This window comes from Ricinus communis, chromosome 6 (genome assembly GCF_019578655.1).
Source record: "Ricinus communis isolate WT05 ecotype wild-type chromosome 6, ASM1957865v1, whole genome shotgun sequence".
Taxonomy (NCBI): Eukaryota; Viridiplantae; Streptophyta; class Magnoliopsida; order Malpighiales; family Euphorbiaceae; genus Ricinus; species Ricinus communis.
The window spans coordinates 4,512,763-4,524,845 of NC_063261.1; the positions used below are offsets into that span (position 1 = coordinate 4,512,763).

Sequence of the window (12,083 nt, forward strand, 5' to 3'; positions counted from 1 at the left end):
TGCAATACGTTAATAGAAATAGTTAATATCGAGTTATTCCACAGTAAAAAAAAACACATTAATTAAAGGAGTTTTTATTTATAGCTTATTTTATATATTTAGTCCATCTAATACCATTTCATAATGCATAATGCGAAAGAATTTCTACTTATATGAAATTATGGAATCATTATAATAAATTTTACTTATGATTTTTTGTTCATTGTTAGTTTTTTTCATATGTTTCCAAATCAATTAAATAATTGAATAGTTTTATTCTTTTGTTCATGTGTTTTGCACATCACATATATATATATATATATATATATATATATATATATATAGGAGAAGGTGCATTTTTACCCTTAATGTTTATAGCTAGGAGCATATTTACCTCTAAATAATTTTTTAGCACAAATAAGCCATAAAACTTTACAAAACCTGTATTTTGAGCCCTTCTTTCTAATTGAAAAAATACACTCCGTAGTTTGCCATTGACATGGCTAATAAAGGGCCCATTAAACTAACAGTAGCACTGCTCTATCAATATTTTAATTAATTTTTTTGAAAAGTGATATTTTTATTAGTTAAAAAATTAAAATTAACATAATTTAGAAAAAGAAGAATAAATAAATAATTTTTTCTCATGTCTCTTTCTCCTCTTCTTCCATCCCTCTAAAACTTTAAAAAAAAAAAATTAAGATAAAAATATCCTAAATTGAACAATTTCACTCAAATTTGGAAAAGAAATAGCTAAATGGGTTAATAGGATTACAAGGCACAAGCAAAGGCCAAGTCTTACCGATAAGAAGATGAAATCTCCAGCTCTATTTCCAGTACTGTCACGAAATTGAACAATCTTGCTACAGTTGTTTTGTGAAATAAATACAATTCAAAAGAAGCCAAACCATCGCCACTACACCAACCCCACACAGTCACACATTCTCGTTTTAAAACCTTGCATATTTTTTCTCTCTCTAAACCTCTCTTTCTTGCCTACAAATATGAGAAACTTCTCTTGTTGTCTTGCAGCTTCTTCTTGATTTGATCAAATACCTACACGACAAGCTCAAAGCTTTACCCTTTTATTAAAGAAACACAATTGGCTCTTCTCTTTATGTATATATCATCACTTCATAACCAATCTTTAAAGATTATATTTTGCACATAACTTTCAATTTATTTACATAGATATGCACATGGGTCTCTCTGTTTCTTCTCTTTTCCATTTTCTTTATTGTGTCTTTCTGACTTGCTTATGCACCATTACTGGTTTCTTCATTCATTTAGTGCCTTGATATATAGATTTCAAGCTTTTATTCTCCTAATATTGAGAAATAACGCTAATAATTTCAGAAATATGAACAAATAAGTAAAAAAATTAAGATCACAAGGGTTTAATGAAGTTCGACAATGTGCCTATATTCTCAAAAACGATGAGCGGCTATATTTATTATTATTAGATAATCATACAGACTTTTAGATTATAAATATAAAATATATATATATTTTGTTCAATTGGTGTTGTGCTACGCTCCGTTCCAGTATCTGTCCCTTAAACTGGCATATGAGCCATACCTAACAATTGGGTTTTTTTTTAATTCTATTATTTAATTTTTCAAACGAGAAAGATGATTTTTTTCTTTCTTTTTCTAAGTTATGTTAATTTCGATTTGCTTAATTAATACAAATATTACATTTTAAAAACAAATTAAGTAAAATATCAATAGAATACTGCAAATTTTTTAAAGGACGGGAAAGAAAAAAGAGAAGAAAGAAACAGAAGAGAGAAGATGATTTTTTTTCCTTCTTTTTCTAAATTATGTCAATTTTAATTTTGTTTAATTAATAAAAATATTACTTTAAAAAAAACTAGTTAAAATATGGATGAAATAATGCTAATGTCAGTTTAACAGGCTCTTTATTAACCACGTTTTAATTAGAAAGAGGCACTTAGAATACAGGTTTTGTAAAGTTCCATAGTTTGTTTGAGCTAAAAAATTGTTCACAGGTAAATGTGCTGCTCGCCTGTAAACATTCAGACAAAAATGCACCTTTTCCCTATATATAATAACTCAAAGGATTATTAAAAAAATAATAGTTTAATAAAATATATTAAATATTAACAAGTTAAATTAAATTAATTGAATTCAGTTTAAGATAATTTTATCATTTTTTCCTCATCTTCTTTTTATTTTTATTTAATTTATTATTTTTTTCTTCAGATGATAATTTTATTTTAATGATTAAATTGTTCATTTTCTTAAATATAATTTTGAAAATTCCATTGTCTATTTTACTTTTCTATTCAATATAATTTAGATTACTTTTATGATTTCATCTATTTTAAGTTCAGTTTATAATTGAGTCAACCTCTTATATATTGACTGGATTTCTTTATAGTTCATTGCCATGAACCTAAGAACCTGCAACAAGCAGTCTTTATCTTTTCTTACTTCTGCGCTCAGAAGCTTCTGCCGAAGTGTTGGCTTTGTATTGCTGAATGAAGAACCGTTAGTCGAATCCTTGTTTGTTAATGTATCCTGTGTGCCAACCCATCCTTTCTGTTATATCTTCCTCTTCTATCATGCTTGTGCCAGGATCTCCCCTTCTTAGGAGCAGACCTATTATCTCCCTTTAACCTTTACTTGTTTCTCTGAATCTGATAGGTAGCGTGACGGTATTTCTGCAACTTCAACTCCCAACTCAGCCTGCTTTGCTAATGTCTCTTTGAGTCGCTGCATAAGAGGTTTCAACAAATTATCACAAGTTGTAATACACTTTACAGTCGAATAAAGAACTTCCAATTGTTGATCAAGTCACTCAATACAGAGAATTAGCAGCTTGTCCATGTCCAGGGAGATTCTTTCAATCAACTTGCGTCCAAATTATCCAAAACCATATTGTCCCTTGCATTGAACATAAGCATAAAGCACAAAGCATTTCAAAATTTTGCCAAATCATTGAGCATTTCAGAGATGAACGCTGTTAATGGGAGTAATAAAATACCAAAATTACCATAACTCCAAACTACTATCCAACTCTTCATATTACTTTTAACCCCATATATTCTGGGTTGAAGAAAGCTCATTTTCGCACACAAAGAACAAAGTAATTGCATGAAGAACACATGGTATAACAATATGATTCATGTACAGCTTTAAAATAGTCATACCAATCCAATTAAAACAATAAACTTACCAAAACAGACCAGGATAAAAAAAATATCTAGGAAAGTCCATTGAGGAAAAAATTTCTGTGTGGAACAAAAGGTTAACAATTATATAACTGGATGTACACTGATAAGTGATAAATACATTGTGGAAGTAAGAGAAATCCATTTCATACCTCTTACCTAGAGTTATAATATTCTTGAAAGTGCAAAATATTCATATAGGCTCTTCGTGAAATGGCAACATTGTTGAGAGCATGGAAGATCTTGCCTTTATATATACGCAATCATTTACAACATTAATCAAGAAAATATATGCATACATATGAATAGTATCTCTCGACATAGTTTGGTGGCCTTTCATTGCACTTCTGCAAGACGTAAAGTCAACCATCAGAATTACCATTTGAATACAATAATATGGCATGCAAGTATAATTGAAAATCAAACCTCTGTAGCTTTCGACTGGAAGTTTTTCGCCATAGTTTGATTTCTTGCTCCATATAGATCAAAGCAAGAGACCTATCTTGTTTAAGAAAAAATTAGAAAAGACAAGTTTTATAGGAAAGAATGATGCAGGAAAAGATTATAAGTTTGATGGTAAAGAATAATGCAGGACAAGAATATGCATCAAAGAATGGAACAAAAGACTCAATCGAGAATGTAAGCTGCAGAAATTTTATAGCATATAAGCAACAAAGGGAAGGTATGAAATCAAAAGATTGTCACACCCACTATGCAATTTCAGACATAAACTGATACATGTAAAAACAACATCCTTGAAGATGAATCCAGGAACATGAGAGGCACAACAACTGGCATAATTATTTTGGCTTTTTAACTTTTTGTTTTTCTCATAATTTTTTTTTCTCATAAGGAATAAAAACTTAACCTATGTCTCTTTGGCATTAAGGCTGTCGATATAAGTGCAGGCCCATAAAAAAACTAGAAATCATAAACTCATATTCAATTAATTCAAAGACGACTGATTCTGTGACTAAGTCAATTAATTCAAAGACGACTGATTCTGTGACTAAGTACTGGAGACTCAAGCCCAAAGGCTACCTTTCAGATTAGGCCTCTAGAATTAAGATTAGCTTCCAAACCTGACTACTATAAAATTACTTCAATAATACATAACTGAAATCTTAATTGTTTCGAAAAGAAGGATTATGAAAGAACAATAAATCCCGATATGTTTGTTTGGACTCCCCTAAAGTCTATGCAAATTTAAATAAGCAACTTTTCTTTCTTATCCGACCCAAACTCATTCAAATAAGAGCACATATTTTCCAGCCAAGAAACTTTGCTTCAATCAAAAGAAATGTGGTAAATACTTCTTAGATAAAACAAAAAGAAGACTCATAAGCAAAAACAAATAAGAGAACTTAACAGTTTTTCAAGCCACCTCCAATCATGTACCTAGGAGGTGCCCCTATAAGATGAACAAATTCCCCCATCAATGCCTTTTTTCATCTTAAGTTTGAGTGAATGCAATATCAAGAGAATACAACTTTTCAATTAATTCATATGTAGTCATTTATTTTAAGAGAGAGATGAAGCAGAATGTACCTTTTCCCTAGCTTGCTCAGTAGCATAGTCCGACCAGCTTTTGTGATGCTCTCATAGCCATGCCCTATTAATTTTAAGGAAAAATGTAAAAGTCAAAGCAGACAGCCGAAGAAATGTAAATGTAGAAACACATTTACGAGTCATGCAAACTGTATCCTAAATATACAGCCGAAGAAATGTAGAAACACATGCACACACTATGATAAAAAAGGAGAACGAAACAGACAGGGAAAGAAGGGGAAGGGGGAGTGGCAGGAGGCAGGCATATTTAAACAATTATCAAAAGGACATTTGTGACAGATTCCAAGGGTTTTAAAGCAAAGACACAAAAGCTTTTGAGTTTTCTCTCAAGCTCTTCGAGTTCCTTTAACCTTCTACTGTATACAAAAATGAGATATTCAAAGACAAAAGGAGTCAACAGCCCTAGTAAAATAGAAGGATTGTCTAATTCAATGGGTGAGATCCAACATGCTTCTTTAATTTTTCCAGAAGGCGCCCTTTGAGAAGAAGAAATAACAGCAATCCTGGATAGAACTTTCAGTGAATTGGATAAGCTGACCAATTTGTAAATTCAACACCCACTTCAGGTCCATAAACCATGTAAGATGTCATTGTGAATCAACACGCAGTGGCCAGCAATACGGAAGAAACCTGAAGTCACAGAAACAGGACCATAATTAACTTCCATTACATTTTGCACTGACCCTCTACTTCTCTTTACATGTTTATGAGGAATGATAAAACAAAAATAAATGGTGGAGGGAAGCATATTTAAATAGGGCTATTGTTATGGATACTATCACAACCTCCCTTAGCATGCCACATTTCTTATAAACTTACTACTATGATGTTACTTGTGAGACGCAAACCTTTACCCTTGTGCTCACCAGACTTCCTCTTTCCATTATTAATTTGATGGAATTGAGACTTCTGATACCTGCTGAAATTGATGTTAACATGAATACAACCCAAAGGCATAAATTTCTTAGTAGAATAGATCCCAAAAGCAGGATTAAAACTATGCACCCCAATTTTGATGACTCTTGCTTTAGATTAATTTTGAAGTCTTTGCTTGGAAATTGTTTCCTCTTGAAACTTGAACTACTATTCTGGCCACTACTAACAGGATTATCCTGTAACTAGGGTAAGATATATATTGACCAATAGTTGCAGAAGATGAATAAGTAATGCATAAACATAACTGGCAAGAAAACAAAGCAAAGCAAAGAGTTGGAAGAAACAGCCAAACAATTATGCAAGATCTTTAAGCTAAATAATGTGGAGAAAAAACGGTTATTATTGAATCTTACAAAGCTATGTGATGGCTAAACTACTAAAATCATGTTGAAAATGCAAGAAGCACTTTCTAATCATAAGAATACAAAAAAAATGTAGCATCTTCTTAGCAAGATGTAGTAAAGTGAGTGTGCTTATAATGGCATGTAAGCTGAAGGACAAAACTAACATCCGATATGGTTGGCTTGCTAATAAAAGTTGTACATTAAGGACCAACGAACAGAGATACGGAAAATGTAAATATGAATTTAGTAGAAATACTACGATATAAGAATAAACTATCCATTATTCCATAGACATGAAGTAACATACCACCATACGTATTTTCCCCTTATAGCATGGTCATATTGATGACGCTAAAAGTCCACTAAAAATATTAAAATGTAGTTACCTGCTGCTTAAATGAAGGAAAGTGCGGTGAGCTTTGAGTTTGCGGCATTGAGGATGTGCTCTCCTTTACTTGCTGCATTGGGTTGGGTTGGTGCCCAATAGGAAAAAAAGTTGGGATTATGAGGGTTAAAAGGTTGAGACAGATTTGGCATTTGAATAGGCAGTATAGGATTCATACTTTGGAGATTGGGAAAACCCATTTTGATTGAGCTGTTGAGGTAAATTAAAGGGAAATTGTTGGGGTTGAAGTTGGGATGGGTTGAATTGATTGACAAACATGGGAACTCTATTCAGATTATTTAGATGATTCAGTGGAGAAAAGCCCATTTGAAGTAAACCAAATTGATGTTGAGTGATGAAAGATGAGATACTGGAATGATTGTTGAAAGGAAATTGAAATTGAGGATTCATAACAATACCCAGTTGAAATTGTTGTGCATAGACATAAACCAAATTGATGTTGAGTGATGAAAGATGAGATACTGGAATGATTGTTGAAAGGAAATTGAAATTGAGGATTCATAACGATACCCAGTTGAAATTGTTGTGCATTTGGATGGGCATAGACATAAAATTCTGCAGCATGTCGCATAAATTTGCTAGAGAAACCTAAAACTAGAACAGTTGAAGATACATTTAAAAAAAAAACAGCTAAATTGATCATATAAAACACAGATATTAATGTAAAACAACCTGTGGATTAACAGGAGCAGTAGTATTATTGTTGTTGTTGGGTCGAATTTGATTGGGAAGTTGAGACGGAGGATAAGAATTAAAACGAGGCTGCTGTATTATTTACAATCTGTTAAAATTGGTTTGGCTTATAAAATTTAGCAAAAATCAGACAAGGGTTTAAGCTTTCGCTTAAAACCCACCTTCAATATCTAGAAGCACATCAAATTCAAAAAAGAAAATATTATAGACACTCAACCCAATATACTTTTTGTAGACATATAATCAGTTGGATTCTGATTAATGTTGAATTAAGCAGCGAATGTTTTAAGAATCAGTTCTGTTTAAACTTGAAGCCACTTCCATTAGAAAAAAAAAAAAAAAGCAAAAATAAGTTTAAACTTGAACCCACTTGAAAAGAAGTGCCGGCACGACCAACTAAAGATCGTAATCAGTGTCTGCACAAAGCAAACCAACATCCCCGCCCACACATCAAATTCAAAAAAGAAAAAGTTATGGACACTCAATGCAATAAACCTTTTGAAGACAAATAATCAGTTGGACAAAAATAAATTAAAGAACCACAGAACTGATTCTGAAAACATTCACTAAATTCAATATTAATCCGAATTAAAAAGGAGAAAAAAAGAAAAAAAAGAAAATTTAAACTTGAAGCCACTTGAACAGAAGTGCTGGCACAACCAACTAAATCCAAAATCCTTGTACTTACATGATTATATTTCAGGACTTTGTACTTATTTTGAGTTGTTATGGAAATTATGTTTATGTTTGCCGAGTTTGAAGAGGGAGGAAAATATCGGCGATGAGGAAGAAGAACAAGAAGATGATGCAAGTTTGTCGTCTGTATCAGTTAAAATAAAAAATAAAAAGCTCAAGACTCGTCGATATCAATATAATCTCTTCTAATTCATAAAAAAAATAATAATAATAAGACTATTACCATAATATTTGGGCCTTTTTTTTCTTTTGACGAAATTACACTCCTACGGTTTATTTTTATTCTTTTTACTTTTTTTATTTTTTAATCGTTTTTTATATAACCTTCAGCTTTTCTATTTTCTTTTACCTCTCTGGCCATTTTTTTTACTAAATCCTCTCGTTACTTGATCTTTTAACGATTTTTTTATATTTTATATTTTTATTTTTCAACTTCTTTCTAACTTGGTATTATTTATTATTTTTTGAATTCATGCAAATGATTTTTAAGTGTAATAGATAAGAAATTATTAGGAATTTGAAAAGTTGTTCTTCTTCTACTAGTAAAGATTTAGATGTAATGGGTAAGAAAAATGATTCTCATTCTACGGCAAAAAGAGCTAAGATTTTAGAGAAAGAAAAAAAAGAAGAAAAGTCTAAAATCTCCTGCTAAGCATGATGGAGATTTTATTCTTAAGAAGAAAAAAACTGTTGATAATTTTTTTTTTAAAAAGAATGTTGATACTAAAGTTTCAAAAAAGAACGAAAAGAAAATATTAATACTGATAACAAAGCTGTCATTTTGTGTTATCAATGAATGCATTCCAAGTATTTAATGAAATGCAAAACAATTGCAATGAAAGAAAAAGAAAAATATGTGTAGTTTGAGAGTTTAAGAACTGAAAAGGTAAATAAAATATAAAATAGAAAAATGGGAGAAGAAGACTAAGAGAAAAGGATTACTTAATGTTGTGCGCCTATGAGGGCAGCGCGCTTGGGGATGCGGAGGCGACCAACGGAAGCTCGATTGATTGGAGAGGACCGAAAAGCCCAGCCCCCTAACCTAATGCGGCACTGGGTTTGGACCCTAGGAAATTGTAGCATGGGGACATTTGATCCGAAACAATGGTACTTTTTAATGTGGAAAAAAGACGTATGAAAATTGTATGAATCGATAAGACCTGATCTCTGATTTGTTCCACAAAAAGGAGCTAATGCCTCTTATAATTCTTTGAATTAGCCTCTAAAGCTATTAAGGACCGGAACTGAATTGGACTTGTGAGCACTAAGACCTAACCTCCATTCATGTTATTTATTTTTTATTCTTTTTTGCTTTGTTGTTGTTGTTTTGATTTTAATTATTATAATGATATGGTAGTAGATACTCATTATCTATTTATAATATATTCGCAGTATACTATATTCTGTTAATTGTATTTTTTATGTTTGGAAACTATTACTTAGTCAATTCTAAATATTGGTTAAGAATTCAGGCAAAAAAAGTTTAATTTTTTTTTTTTGTTTATATGATATTATCTTGTTAGATCATGTTAATTTATACACATGACAACTAAAATTTTAGATTTTAAAGAAGCAAAATATAAATTTTATTAGTTTTTTTAATTAGATTTTTAAAAAATGAGACTTGTAGTTCTTTTTGCATTTTACTAGTTTTACAAACATACGAGCTTTTTATGAGGAAAAACCTAATGTATTTACAGTTTCTAAATAATAAACTTATAAATATTGGAAAAGATTTGCGATCGTGTTGTTTTCTTATACAAAATCCAAGGAAGATAAGGCTTTGATAGGATTGTTAACTTCAATACTAAGTAGGTATCATTTCTCTTAGATATATTTTACGGTTTAATTATTTTATTTGTTTAAATTTATTATAAATGATTTTAACTTAATTTTTGTCATTGTATTCATTATGGTGAGAAAAAATAGATAATTTGATCATATTTATAAATCAAAAAATATAAAAAATGATTTAAAAATCTGAAGTGAGAAAATTCAATTAGAATCATAGTATCATATATCTAAAATAAATTTGTTATATACTTAGTATATACTTTTCACTGTATTTTTTAAAAATTACTTTATATATTTTAGAAGATAATTTTTCTATATAATGTATAATTGATATATTTCTTTTATATATCTATATCATATAATAGTCAATATATAAAAATTTTACTAAATATATATCAAACATATATAATATAAATATAAATTTACTAAATTTAATATATATTTATACAATACCTATTTATATTTATTATATACTTATAATATACTCATGATATATTTTATACAATTATAATATATTTATCTATTTTCTTAATATTTTAAATTTTATTTTTAAAATTAATTTAAAAATCTCTTTAAGTATTTAAATTCATTCATTATAATATGATAACATTGATGCAATAATTTCATAAATCTTAATTAATTATGAAATTATTATAGATATTTGTTTTATACTCATATTGTACTAATATATTATATACTATTACGTCTTCGTTATCTTCTTTTTTTATATATATTCTTAATATTTTCTTTTTATATAATTTTTAATTTGTGCATGAATCATATTTGTAATAATTAAATTTTTTTATTATTTAAGTACTTTTTATTTACATTTTATTATACTTAAGGAATAGTTATAGCTTTTTTTTTTAATTCAATTTTTAATATCATTTTATGCTTTCATTTTATATTTTAGTTGGAACTTAATTAGAGACTTAGAAAGAATTTTAGTTGTTACTTATAGACCCTAAGACATGAACTTCATGTCATATGCTCTCTATATTTTTCTTTTACTTTATTGTTGTTGTTTTGGTTTTAGTTATTATAATTATTAATGGTAGTAGATACGCATTATACACTCATAATATACTCAGAGTTTATACTGTTAATTATATTTTTGTGGTTTTTGGTCTTATTTTATGTTTGTTTAAAAATTATTTCTTAGTCAATTCTAATTATTGATTAGAAACTTGTGTGAAAGTTCCAATTTTTTATGTTAATGTGATATGATCTACTTAGGTCATATTAATTTATGCATAAAAACAACTACAACTTTGGATTTTAAAGAAGCAAAAATGCAAATCTTGTTAGATTTTATTAATCAGATCTTCAAAAAATGAAACCTATAATTTTCTTAATTCTTTTTTACATTTTACTAGTTTTACAAATGTATGGTCATTTTATGGAGAAAAATCACATGTAATTATGATTTTAAACAAGCTGATGAACATCAGAAGAAGCTTGTGATTGTATTTTTTTTTTTTTTGTATACTTGAAATAAGATTAGTATATAATATATACTCACAATAAACTCATCGTATACTATACTATTAACCATGAGATTTTGGAAGTTGTTATTTTTCAATATGAGAATACATGTTATATCAAAGTTTACATATTTTATGTTTTCTTCTTAGTATCCATTATGGTGAAGAAAAATAGGTATTGTGTCTATATTTAAATAAAACATAAAAAATATGATTTTACAATCTGAATGGAGAAGCTTTAATAAAAATCAGAGTATACCTGAGATAAACTTGTTATATATTTAATATATACTATTTACTGTATTCATTTGGGTCAATAATAACAATACCACTTCATACAGACATTTTGTCAAACATCTAAACTGCAATATCTGATTCAACAGAATCAATTTCTATACTGTAATATCTGATTAAAAAAAAATAATTGTACTTCAATATGATTTTTTATCTAAGGAAAGAAACCAAAATACAAAAACTAAAGCTAAAGAATAATAGAAAAGAATAGATAAATCATGTTTCCTTATTTACAAAAAAATCTTTATCAATTCCTCAAACAATTCTCAACAACAATAAAAATAATAATCCAATTTAGATTCTTTCAAATCAATCCAAACTCAAGTTACTTTAGGTATTTTATTTTTTCTAAAAATAAAATTTTAGCTATTAAAATCCATCTTCTATTATCATAAATCAAAACCAAATATTCAAATATAACACAATAATACAATAAACAAGAAAAAGTTTAGAAAGACAAATAACAACAAATAACAATAGCAAATGTGCTTTTTAAACTCTCTTCTTTTATTGACATGATTATTCGTCTTCTCTTCGATGCTACTTTTTGCTATTTACATATTGTTTATTGTGAATTGTTGCAAATTTCTTAAAATTTTAGTGTGACGATTTTATTTGAATCTGGAGATATATCTGAAGATTTTCAAGGCAGCGAATAGAGTCTCGAAACAGAGGACCAGGAGGTGAAGAAT

At 28.8% G+C, this 12,083-nt stretch overlaps 1 long non-coding RNA gene across 17 annotated transcripts; it reads right to left on the bottom strand.

Annotated features, from left to right (window-relative positions):
- Nucleotides 1-688: 688 nt before the first annotated feature.
- On the bottom strand, nucleotides 689-8,884 carry LOC8285414. 17 transcript variants are annotated; one of them, XR_007216394.1, is made up of 8 exons: nucleotides 6,411-8,884; nucleotides 5,611-5,660; nucleotides 4,724-5,374; nucleotides 3,602-3,673; nucleotides 3,181-3,522; nucleotides 2,810-2,888; nucleotides 2,353-2,717; nucleotides 689-1,035 (listed from the first exon to the last, which is right to left on the bottom strand). It is a non-coding gene; the product is annotated as an uncharacterized LOC8285414 (long non-coding RNA). The 17 variants fall into 17 exon arrangements; XR_007216391.1 differs by having other exon boundaries at nucleotides 5,599-5,660; XR_007216396.1 differs by having other exon boundaries at nucleotides 5,611-5,663.
- Nucleotides 8,885-12,083: the final 3,199 nt, after the last annotated feature.